The sequence below is a fragment of the Castor canadensis genome, chromosome 4 (assembly GCF_047511655.1).
Source record: "Castor canadensis chromosome 4, mCasCan1.hap1v2, whole genome shotgun sequence".
Taxonomy (NCBI): domain Eukaryota; kingdom Metazoa; phylum Chordata; class Mammalia; order Rodentia; family Castoridae; genus Castor; species Castor canadensis.
The window spans coordinates 64,610,076-64,622,968 of NC_133389.1; the positions used below are offsets into that span (position 1 = coordinate 64,610,076).

Consider the following 12,893-nt stretch of genomic DNA (forward strand, 5'->3'; position numbering starts at 1 on the left):
GACTCATATGCTGATGGTATTTGTTGGTAGGGTCTTGGGGACTTATTAGGATTAAATAAGTTTATCATGATGGTGATCCCTGAGGGCATTAGTGGTGTTTTGAGAAGAACAAAAGACTCACCATGTGGTGCCCTCCACCATTTAGCAAGAGGGCTGAGATTTCAGCGCCATGCTCTTGGGCTTCCCAGCCTCCAGATCCAGGAGCTAATAAACTTCAATTCTTTATAAATTTCCTAATCTGTGTATTTAGTGATAGCAACAGAAAATGAACTAAGACTCTTTCCTTTGTCATTTTCCTTCCCTTATTCTCCATTCTATCATTTGTCTGCCACGCCATCTGGTTATAGTATGGAGTTCAAAAATTTTATTCCCCTATTTATTTTAGAAGCAGAAGAGTGCAGGGAGTTGAAGTTATTTGTCACCAAACCTCTTTCTACATCACCTTTCATTGAGAACCTGGAATTCCGCTGTTGATTTCCTTTCATACTAGCTATGCACAGCAGGAGTTCAACTGCACACAAAGATGTAGACAAAAGGTCATGTACAAATGTGTATGGAGGTGTAAGCTGGAGATACTGGAATGAGAGTAATTAATTTTTATTTCTTCTGATTTTTCTGTAATAGCAGTTTAAAACCACAGAGTTTTGGTGTTACTCAGAACCAGGCTATGAATTCTAATTCAGTTCTGCTTCTGGTTGTCTGTATTTTCCCATACAAGCTACTCACAGGTCTTTCTCTTTCCTTAATATGACATTAAGGTGTTTTAACAGGGTCCCTTTCCATTTGCAAATTTATGATTTCATAAATTTATGATTTTCATAAATTTTATCATTAGAAAAGAAAAATCCTCCATCTTCATGTTATGAACTGGTAACTCACTTTATTATCAAGTTTCCTCACTAATTACTTTTGTCAGTCATTCTTTTGATCAACTCCTTACACAATTACTTGATTTGTTTACTGATTTTGACAGTAAAGCTGGTGGTCAGGCAAGGTGTAGGTCTTCATGTATTTGAATGGTTTTTCCAAGCAGGTCTCATCCACTGAAAGCCACTTAAACTTGGACCTGCCTCTCTGCTTTTTTTAAAAATAATTAGCAGTAAAGGACTAATAATTCATGAAAGTAGTCGGGCTTTGCCAGCATACTCCTATAAAAACAGAAGTATTTTCACATACCATAGAGGCTGCCAGGCAGCCAGGCTTGCCACTTGGCACAGAAATTGATGACAAAACACTCAAATCTCAGGAAATTTTACTACCATAAAATCTCTGCCAGAAGATTCATTTATATCATTTTAACTCTTGAAAAGATTTTCATATTTCTAAAAAAAAAAAAAAAGCCAAGCCTAGGACTGAGGACATGGCTGAAGTGGTAGAACATGTGACAAGCAACCGTGAATTCCTGAGTTCAGTCCTCAGTATCAGAAAAAAAAAAAAAATCCAAGACTAAATCAGGCACTGAACATTGAATATAATGTGAAATTGTAAGAGAAAAATAATTTTTTCTTAATTGACCAATAATGACATTTTACTTTACAGATATTAAGATGATCTGGTGTTGAAGTTTAGCTGAAGGCTACTTACCCCCAGAAATGGCAGCTCTAACAAACAACATGAACCCAAGAAATGCAATTTTCCCAGCCAATGAGCAATTTCAGCACTGGGGTTAAATAGTGTGATCTGAAATACTTTCCCAGTACTGCTTCCCACATGAGATTTGTCATTAACAAATAAAGAGTAAGCTGGTCATGGTGAAACACACCTGTAATCTCAGCACACCTGAGGGGATTTCAGTGGGATCAAGAGATAGAGGCCAACCTGGGTTACCTGCCTCACAAACACCAAAAAAAAAAAAAAAGAAACCCAAACCAAACTGAAACAAATAACAACAATAGTAAAGGGCAGAGATAAAAAAAAATCATTTACTCTCCCTTAATTCATAGTTCTCATACCAAATGACCTACATTATTTTTTGTTGGTTTTTTCTAGTACTGAGGTTTGAACTCAGGGTCCAGTGCTTGCTAGGCTGGCACTCTACCACTTGAGCCACTCTGCCACCCCAATGTATATTCTTTTTGAAGACATCATTTTCACTCTACCCAACAGTCTTGTTTTGTAGCGTCCATTCCCTCCTGGTCTGATCACTAATATATTACTGGTGTTCCCTTTGGACGTAGCATAGTGGTAAGTTCAGACTTTGCTTTTCATCCTGCTTAACCTTTGTCAGTTCTTCTCAAGGTACTTCTTAATTTCCCAATATCTTGTCAGAGGGTGGGGATCACATCATAGAAGAGATGGGTCAGAATTCATTAATTTCACCAATCATCATGCTGGACTACAGAGAATGTGTGCTTAACTCTGTGCTTTCCAAAAATGAACAGCTCCATGCTTTTCTCTACTTGCAGAACACCCTAGATCTTTTGCAAAACACTAAAAGTTCTTTTATTTTTGCATACACTCAGACATACCCCAAGGCACTCACATTTATAACTGCGCATATAAAACAGAGGTCATCCTATTTTTGAATCCTACTTATAGTATCTATGATAACTATTTCTATGTCAATTAATTAAAAATAATTACAAGTATATTTCACTCTTTCCCCTCTATATTTCTCTTAATTCAGGAACACAAGCTCACACTAAACAGAAGCTGAACAAACTGTGCCTTCTGCAGATAGGTGCTGTTTTCTGAGGAAGACAGACTTTTGTCCCCATCATTATCATCACTATCGCCATCCCTCCCTGACCTCCCTGCTCCCCACAGATTTCTACATACAACCCAACTCTTCCACACAACTTGGAAATGAGAGAGAAAGAGGCATGTGTGTGTGTGAGAGAGAGAGTTTAGGGAATAATGGAGAAGAATCCCATGACACAGCATCTTTTAAAGAAAAATTGTAGGCCAACTGGGGGCTAAAAATTCTTGGCAACTATCCAACTATCCAAGATGAATGCAGGAACCAGCCTACATGTGCAATCATTATAACATATTTACACCATTTAAATATGGTGGGTAGTACATAGCATTGAAGTTAGATTTTTGCTAAAGAAATCCTGTGAAAACAGACTTTATGCAATTAGCAAAATACTAGTTGGTGTGTGTCACAACTTCTTCAAGTCCATGGTGTTTTCATGATTTTATGTTTTCTAGTCTCTGTGCTTCTCCTTCAGCAAGGGTGTTTAGATTTTTTTTTTAAATCACAGGATGGTAAAAAATAGAATCTGGAGAAAACGCACAATATTTCAAGATCAACTTGAGAAAAAGGATTTCGTTTTTAAAAAAAGAAGGCATAAGAAAGTAAAGGGAGGAGTTTAATAATGAGAGGCCAAGTTCGGAGAAAGGTGACTGATGTCTTTAGGCCTTTGGAGGAAGCTGACTACATGTGTCAGAAAAGTTTCTAGGAGCAGGGGGAATGGCCAAGAGTCATGCACTTACTTAGCGTGGCTGACTCCCCGGGATCCATCCCCTGCACTGCAAAGATAGACAAAATAAATGAAGAATACCTTCAGGAAAATTATGGGAAAGACAGTGGGAAAGACCTGTGCTAAGAACTGAGAAGAAGTCAGAACCTGGAGACAATGAGGGCACATTATTCGTTCAATGGCCAGGCCCAATCAACATGGAGAGGAATGAACTAACAGGCAAGAGTTGGCAGGGGCATCTGGAAGAAAAGCAGGGTCTAAGGACAGTAGAGCTCCTTGGAATGTGACTCTCATGCATCTTCATGAGCTAAAGGACTGGACCTGGACTGAGCAGAGGCTGAAGACAAAAAGAGGAAGGACAGTCTCAGCTTTCTCTGTAGCAGAAAAAGAGAACTCTGAGCACAGACCTTTATCAGGCAGAGGACTGTGAGAGCAGGGGGCACAGAAAGGAAAACATGGTACCATGTGGTGCCATAGGTGCAGCAGAGGATGGGCAGGGAGTAGAGATAATTCAGGTAGGACTCATGAGCTATGGGTTCATGAAAAGGCACTCTGACAGACACAATCCATCTACAGATTAATCTTTTCAGGGAACTATAATATAAAGATCACCCAAAGTGTGCAAAACCAGCCATATGGTTTAGACAATTCAGAAAACACTTAAGCATATGTCTAGGCTCACCACTTTGAAGAATAAATCTTTATTGTACAAGTTTGAGATGGTGGGCTGCCCCTGAATCGGTTCCATGATATGTTCTGAAAGCTACTTGAAAAAAATAACCTTCTGGTGTCCATTTGCTTATTTGCCTTCTGCTTGTTTCTTATAAAAGTTGACTCCAGGAGACATTTCCTGTAACTAGAGTCTCAGTTATTTCAAAGCCCGATGCATAAGAGTTTGACATTACACTTGCTCAGAAAAATGACTTCACCACACTCCACTTGTTTTGTGGACCAGTTCTCCAGCTGACTTGGAATTCTAAGATGCTTGCTCAAGAGTCTATCCTGCTCATTTTTATATGAACTCTGGAATTTGACTTGAGATAAGCATTTAATGAACTAAAAACAGAGGCAAATTACTTAATAAGTGCAAATCACTAGAAATAGTGAATTATGGCAATTCCTAAACTGCACATCTCCCTTGCTGATGGGCTTTCAATAGTATAAGTGGATCATGACATCGTAATGATTCACAAGCAGAACAACCATGGCCATAATCCAGCCTTCCAAGGAAAAGCAAGGAACCAGGGTGACAATCTCCCTGCTGAAGGCACCAACTACCTGGCAGTCTTCATTCTCACATGTCACAACATTTCGCGAGTTAATATTTAATTAACAAGTAATTATTTTCTAGCAAATGACCTACAGCTTTTGTCATTCCATACAATATTTGTGACAGCACCCAGGATGCTCACCTTCCTGTTTGAGGGTGTCACTTTTCTCTCAAAGCCACTAAGGAAAGAAGCACCTGGAATTCCAGCAGGCAAATGGCAATGACTTAGCTGTTGCAGCAAAATTAGTTTGGCTTTGAGTCTCCATGCCACTACCTGCCATGGGCCAGCTGTCATGTCAGGACACACATAACAGGTCTGCAAGTTAGCCAAGACGACTCTAAAATGAGGGTAAACACCTCTGCACAACTACACTCAAACGTCACCGCAGTGTCTGGTACAAAGTAGGGAGCAGATGTTAGGGCAGTCACCGCTAATATGGGGTTCTTGGCTAGTATTTTAAATGGACAATGCCACCATATAAGCAATGCTTCAGGGGCTCAGAACACTAATTGTATAAAATAACACAGCCAAATTTACTCTCTAGATCCCTCATCTGGACACACACTCAAGCAAACTTAAGTCAGCACGCATTAAAATGTACAGAAATAAGCCTAAGCACCACTTCTCCATTTAATCTGGTACATTCTTCTGTTTTATAGCTTCAGTGAATCAATGTTTTATTATATGCTTTTTCGTTCCATGTGTGTTTGACAAAATGTTCTGAAAATTATCTTATGGGAAACAAATAGAAAGTCTAGGAAATCAAATTATCATGAAAATATCATTCATTTAAACACAAATCCTTCACAAAGAGCTTACCAAGCTTGTAAATGTATTCACATTGGTGCTTATGAGGTTGTCACTTAAAAGTAGACATGAGAACATGAATCAAACGTTGCAGATCCTGTCATTTGTGCAGAACCCAGAAGAGGCTCTATGCTACCAGCTCCAGGGATGTGCCAAGGGCACAAAATCAAGGAGGAAATGATGTCACACAAAGTTGGCATTCATGGTGTTCTTACAAAACAACTTCAGAAGATGGCAGATTAGACGTATCCACTGTTCTCACTCTGGAAATAAGAAGACTCAGGTAACACTCTCGATTCTTATTCTGAATCGAGAAAGAGAAGAAGAAGACTGGGAACCACAGAAGAGAGCAGGACAGCAGAAAGGCACATAGAAATTGGGGCAATGTTCTGCTGGGTATTGGTGGGGGAGAGGGGGGGGGAGTGGGTGGTAAGGGAGGGGATGGGGGCAGGGGGGAGAAATGAACCAAGCCTTGTATGCACATATGAATAATAAAAGAAAAATGAAAAAAAAAAAAGAAATTGGGGCAATGGAGAAAAGCAGAAAACAGTTCCAAGCCCTGTCCCAGGATCCATGGGAGAAGGAGAAGCTGAAGACGCTGTCACAAGGTAAACCAGATGTCCCAGCAGCAGATAGGCAATTCCAGCTTCAGGATAAGCCCATAACTCCCAAAGGACTTAAATGCAGTATGGGAATTTGGTGAGACAGTGACTGCTCTGGTGTGCAAGAGCAGCCTTAGTGAAGAAAGACATTCTTTCACTTCCCTCATCTCCAAGAGCTATAGGAAGATACTGTCTTCAGAGGGGAGCTATTATTTGAGAATGAGTTACTCTGGGAGCTTGAAAACAAGGAACAATCACAGCTCAGAGAGTCTTTGGAGACCCTGCTGAGTGTTGGGGTGAGAGACAGCCAGGAGAGGAGATCACGGAGAAACAGAGGATCTGTCACAGCCTCACAGAGATGTCCAAGCAGTGGCAAGGAGCAAGTCTCAGAGCCTGCAGGGACACAAAGCACAAAGCCTGCTGCTAACAAAATATTCCCTTTGGAGACCCGCCCCTGCTGGGTGTGTTGGCTGATAGATGGGCCAGAAAGCCCCACCGAGGCCTCGAAGTAAGTGATGCTCACACCATCCCTCAGTCAGCACTGGGACCAGCAAGCAGCACACCTCAGTTCTCCCCTCCAGTGCAGGGCTCAGCACTCTTCTTGTCCCTCACTCTCTGATGCATCCAGGGATCACCTCTAGTATGGATGCTTGGTGCTCCTGAGGACACAAACTGGGGACTTATGGAACACATAGGGATCTGTCTGGCTCAGGGCTATAAAGTTCCCTGCAGCCAGCTGCAGCTCTCAGTACAAAATGAAGGCAAGTTTCTACAGTGAGAACAGCCCAGAAAGTGGGCGGCTGGTCCTTCTGTATAAGAACCTCCATCTGAGCTGGGCTGGGGATCAGGCCCATGGCCCTGAGCATTGACTCAGGGCATGAATATTTGGCTGCTGAGTCATACCGCCAGCCCAGTGGTGAGAAACTGAGTCATACCTCCAGTCCAGTGGTGAGAAACTGAGTCATACCGCCAGTCCAGTGTTGAGAAACTGAGTCATACCGCCAGTCCAGTGGTGAGAAACTGAGTCATACCTCCAGTCCAGTGAGAAACAGCACCTCAAACTGCCTGCTATACTGACATGCCTAAACACTGAGAAAATTTCTTCTGAAAGACTGCAGGGAATGAGAGCAAAGATTGACAAACGGGGTTTGTACCGAATTGAAAAGCTACTGAACAGCAATGAAAGCAAGTATTAGAATGAAGAGACAACCTCCAGAGTGAGAGCTATATTCATCAGATAATTAGTATCAAGAACATTTAAAGGAGTCCAAAAATCAAACACCAAAGAACAAACAATCTAATTAATAAGTGGGCAAATGAATTGAACAGACAGTTCTCAGAAGTACAAATGGCCAATAAATACATGAAGGAAAGCCCAATATCTTTAGCCAAAAAGAGAATGTAAATCAAAACATCATTGAGACTCATCTCCCTCTTGTGAGAAAGGCTATCACCAAGAACACAACAAATGCTGGTGAGGATGTGGGGAAAAGGAGCCCTCATACACTGGGAGTGTAAATTAGTGCAGCCACTATGGAAAACAGTATGGAGGCTCCTAAAAAAACAAAAAAAGAACTGCCATATGATCCTGCTATACCATTACTGGGCATATAGCCAAAGGAGTATAAGTCAGCATACAATAAGACATTTGCACGCCCATGTTTATAACAGCACTATTCACAGTAGCCAAGCCATGGAATCAGCCTAGGTGCCAATCAACAAATGAACAGATAAAAAAATGTGGTATATATACACAATGGATTATTGCTCAGCTATAAAGAAAAATGAAATTATGTTATTTGCAAAAATATGGATGGAACTGGAAATCATAATATTATGCAAAACAAGCAAGACTCAGAAAGACAAATATTGTTATATTTTCTCTCATATGCAGAACCTAGTCCTAAAAAAGATAAGTTTAAAATGAGGGCACAGTTTGGGGGTGGAAATAGCAGGAGGAGGAGGGTGAAAGAACAGGGTGAGTGGAGTGAATGAGCTTGAAGTCCTTAAAACAGAATAATGAAACCTATTGAAGTTGTTTTAAAAGGGGAGAAGGGAGCAAGAAACAATATTAGAAGGGGCGAATTTGATCAAATTCATGATTATATCATGAATGGAAATATCACAGTGAAACTCTGTAGAGCACAGCATAGTGGTTACCAGAAGCTGGGAAAGGTGGAGCTGAGGATGGGAAGAGACTGGTCAGAGTTGCAGGCACATAGAAGGAGTAAGTTCTGGTGTTCTGTTACACAGAGCATGGTGATGGTTAACAACCATGCATCATATACTCCAAAATATTAAGAAGAGAGGATTTCAAATGTTTTATCACAAAGAAACAATAAATATCTGACATGATACATAACCTAATTACCCTGAATTGATCAATACACAATGTTAAATGTACCAAAATATCACACTATATACCACAGAGATATACAATTATCTGTTAGTAGGAAATAATAAAATTTAAAATTCTGGAAATAAAATGTATTGATAATTTAATAACACCTATAAATGTATTCCACAAATGTTGATTGAGCCGAATATACACTAAACTGTGGGAACATAGCAGTGAACATGGATCCTACTGTTTGCTAGGAAAGAGATAATAAAAACATTCAGGTCGTGCACATACACACACACGGTGGACAAACTAAAGAGGAAGAGATTGTGCTGGGCATGGTGGTACATGTGTATAATCCCAGCTATGGGGGAGGGCATAGGTAAGAGAGTTGTGGTCTGAGGATAGCCCAGGGGAAAAGTGAGACCCTATCTGAAAAATAACCAAAAGCAAAAAGGGCTATGGGTGTTGGGTGTGGCTCATATGGCAGAGTGCTTGCTAGTCCTGAGTTCAAACCTCAACACCAGAGACAGAGACAGAGAGAGAAGGGGACTTTATGAAGATAAAAGTCAAAGCGAAGTCTCTGTATGTCTGTAAGCAGTGCTCCCACCCCAACCGCAGTCACATTTAAAGTAGGGATGAACTAGGATCTGAATTTTATTTTATGGTGTCCTCCACTCACCCTCAGTTAGCCACACCTTTCCAGTTGCCTGTCATTCCTCAGAGAAGTGTGTGTCTTTATTTCAGGCATCAGACAGTCATGCCCCCCAACACACAAACACATACCCTTCCTGCTCTGCTCCAGTGTGCATGACCATCAGAGTTTAGTGCTGAGGTCCTCAGACTTCCAGAGTTGGACCCTCAGAAACTGGTGTGGCTGACCACTGCCTGGGGAGAGGGGTGGAGGGCGGGGGTAGGAAAGACCTTGGACACTGGCAGCGCTGACGGTCTCCATGGAGGATCCACCCTCAGGGCTTGCACTCAGCCATGGCCAGAGTACAGATGCCATGGACAATGGTAAATCCTGAAAACCAAGACTTAAATATCTGGTTCTCACACATGCAATGCACCAGTAGGTGGGAAGTATTTCTGATGACTACAGCTGGAAGAGCTTCGCCCAGTTAACCAGTCTCCAACAGGAGGCTGGAAACATGGGCCCAATAAATGGACTGGAGAAGAAAGGGTCAAAATGTACCCAACCTGTTGGAAGCCTCTCATCAGACTTCCATGTGATGCTGAGTTCTGCATCTTTCCCTGTAGTCCTCCACTCGTAGGAAAAAGGAACAACGGAAATCAAAACAAACTGAAAGCAAGATTTGATGAAAAAGATCACAGCCAGGCCATCCTCTGCACATTCAGCAAATGCCTGTCTCCTCTCCAGGGCAGCCAGCAAGGACAAGAAGGTCTTAACGGGGTGGGTGTCATGCAGAGACCCACATGTGACAATGGGATGACAAAGCCAGTGCTCTGTTGACTGGAGGATGCTCTGCTGAAAGGCTCCTTCTTTTTCCTGAGGTTTAAGAAACCGTGGTTAAAGACGTACTTCATAGCTGGATGTGGTGGCATTCCGGCTCCTTGGGAAGCTGAGGCAGGAGGATTGGGTGACATAGTGAGACTCTGGCTCCATGCACAGTAAGACGCCACAAACAAATTCTTTCCGCTTCTTGCCACACACCCTCCTCCAAACTGTTTGTGTGAAAGAAGGAATACAAATGTTCAACGTGTTTCTATTTTTCACTTAGAGGCCACAAGGAACAAAGAGAAGCTGTGTGCTGGTCACCCAAGTCACACATAGGTGACAGATGATGCCACACAATGGAACTGAATGCTGGTCACCTGAGCAGCACAAAGGGGAAGGAGGCACGCCTTTTCTTTCCTTTGTTTCCCTTGTTCTCTCAGAGACTGCAGTCAGTTTTTCGATACTTTACTCACCTTTTCTTTTTTCCTCTATACTTTATGTATGTATGTATATGTATGTATGTGTGTATGTATGTATATGTATATGTATGTATGTATGTGTATATGTATGTATGTATATGTATGTACGTATGTATGTATTTATGTATTTATTTTTAAGCCAAGATTCCTCTGAAACTTGAATTGTTGGCCCCCAAAAGCATCCACTGGGGACTCTGACACAGGAACATGAAGTGGGTTAGCCAGCTTGACCCTCAGGGTCACTTTCCAGGTCTATTTCAAGAGAACAGGCTCCAGAGAGGCCAGGGATGGCAGGCAGAGCACACTGGCTCACCTCAGGCCACTGAAGAGGACTGATCTAACAGGGCTTTGTGACAGCAGAGGCTTTTCTTCTGAATCCTGCTTTCACTGATGAATGCTGCAGACATTGCATCCACATGTAAGAGTGTCTGACTAATCTCTTGGCACACAGCAAGTCCCTGAGTTGGAAATTTGAACCAGCTCATGAGCACCAATACATGTTTCAAGAATGTGCAGCAAATACACAATACAGATATCGTGGTGCCTAAACGAAAGGTGAGCTTTCTTAGACTAAGGACTGAATTCTTTTCTGATCCTCAGCTGCTTCCCACAGTGCAACTCAAATCAAGCCAGGTGCCACTGTCCACAGCTGAGGTTGCTGAGGGCTGGTGATTACTGCAGGCTCTGTTTATGTCATACTCTAGATGTTTCTGGGAACACTGGAGATACAAAACTGGATTTCTAGAGATAAATGCTTATGCAGAGGGCAGGAGGCCAAGGAACTTGGACGTGGATTAATGTCACAAGCACATACCTCCTTACTAAGACTGGCATACCTTTGTATAACAGTGAGAGATTTCAGAAGTGATCTCACATGGAAGCCATAAGCATGGCTCACACAGGGGCCATAGGAAAGAAAGGACAAAGCCTGGCCTTCTGAAACAAATGTCTGTGTTTCCCTACTACAGAAAGGTTGAGGGGAACTTGAACTCAAAGGGAAAACCGTGGCCTCCAAATCAAAGGAAGATGGGTGAGCTCCGATTTAGAGGTTCAGTGCGGTACACGACAGCTTTGCACCAGGCACATCCAACACACTGCGACGTGGACAAAGGAGAATCAGAGGCACAGTGCTTCTGGGTATTAACGGGCTTCTTTACCAATGCAGGCCCCTGGGCAGTGAGGTCACAAGTACTCGTGCTTGATTTGTGCATTCACTCACTTCCCTCTTGAAGGGAGGGAGCCAGAGGTTTATTTCACTTTTTAATTGCCCAGTTCTCATAAGCGATAAATAAAATAAGTGAAAAAGGGTTGTTGCAAATGAATAAATGATTCAGTCATTTGAGTCCCTGGCCTCACTACCATCACATCCTATTTCACAAGGGCACATTAAATCCAGGAGAAGTTCTTGGATCCTGGACCCAATGTTGCCCGAGCCAAAAGTCCCCTTATTTATTAGTGATCTCAGGAGATTTGTGACCACCTTTCTCGAAGCATCCATTTCTCCCCATTTAACTGGCCAACAAGTGTCTTTCCACACTGGAACTTGGAGCGAGGACATGAGGAATTTGCATTTGCAGGATTTGGGATGGAGGTGCAGAGGAATACAGGTCCAGCCACAGGGTCTCGAAGGCCAACATTCCTCTGCCTGTTTGTGCAAGTCTTTGGCAACACTTCACCTCACCCCAGCCTAATGGCTTAATTCGGGTGCATTAGCAGGGAGAGGGAGAAAAAGTTTCCTGGTCCATCTCCCTGCTGTTTTGGAAGATTTACAGGTCTCAGCTCAGGTCTTGGCTGGTCACAGTCTCCCAGCTGCTGTTGAAAAGGTATGGGTGCATCAGTCCTTCTGTAAACAGTCGCTGCACTCATAGTGGTGAGATAAATCAGAGTCACAGGGAATGTCCTTGTTTATGTGATGAGCTAACAAGTCTCAGCCCACTGCCCTTCTGAGATGGAGAACCCATTGAAGAAACTCCAGGGAAAACACGACTAAGCAAACTGCAAATGCTTACAGACCACACTATGAGGTACAGACTGAAGGAATGGGGACATCACACGCAGCACCTTCAATGGATGAAGCAACTCAGAGCGGTGCAGATATGAGACTGGTGTAAAGAAATTCTGAATGACTGTAACTAGATTTGGATACCTTTTTCTGTATCTCCAAGTGACATTAGGATGTTTGAACAAAAGAAGATAAACCTTGGGCCAAGCACAGTGGCTCATACCTGCAATCACAGCTACTCAGGAGGTAGAAGACTGGGAATATCATGGTTGGAGGCCAGCCCAGGCAAAATGTTAGTGAGACCTCCATCTCAACCAACAAGCCAGGTGTGGTGATTTTTGCCTATAATACTAGCATAGGTAGGAGGATTGCAGTCTGAGGCTGCCCTGTGCAAAAACACAAGGTCCTGTCCTCAAAATAAGTAAAGGAAAAAAGGGTTGGGGACATGGCTCAAGTGGTAGAGCACCTGCCTAGCAAGCATGAAGCTTGAGTTCAAACCCCAGTATG

General features: G+C 42.5%; 1 protein-coding gene across 5 annotated transcripts in view; it reads right to left on the minus strand.

Moving 5' to 3' along the window:
- LOC109702382 (piezo-type mechanosensitive ion channel component 2) overlaps positions 1–12,893 on the minus strand; it is a 385,390-nt gene that overhangs the window by 198,629 nt on the left and 173,868 nt on the right. The window lies entirely within an intron of this gene.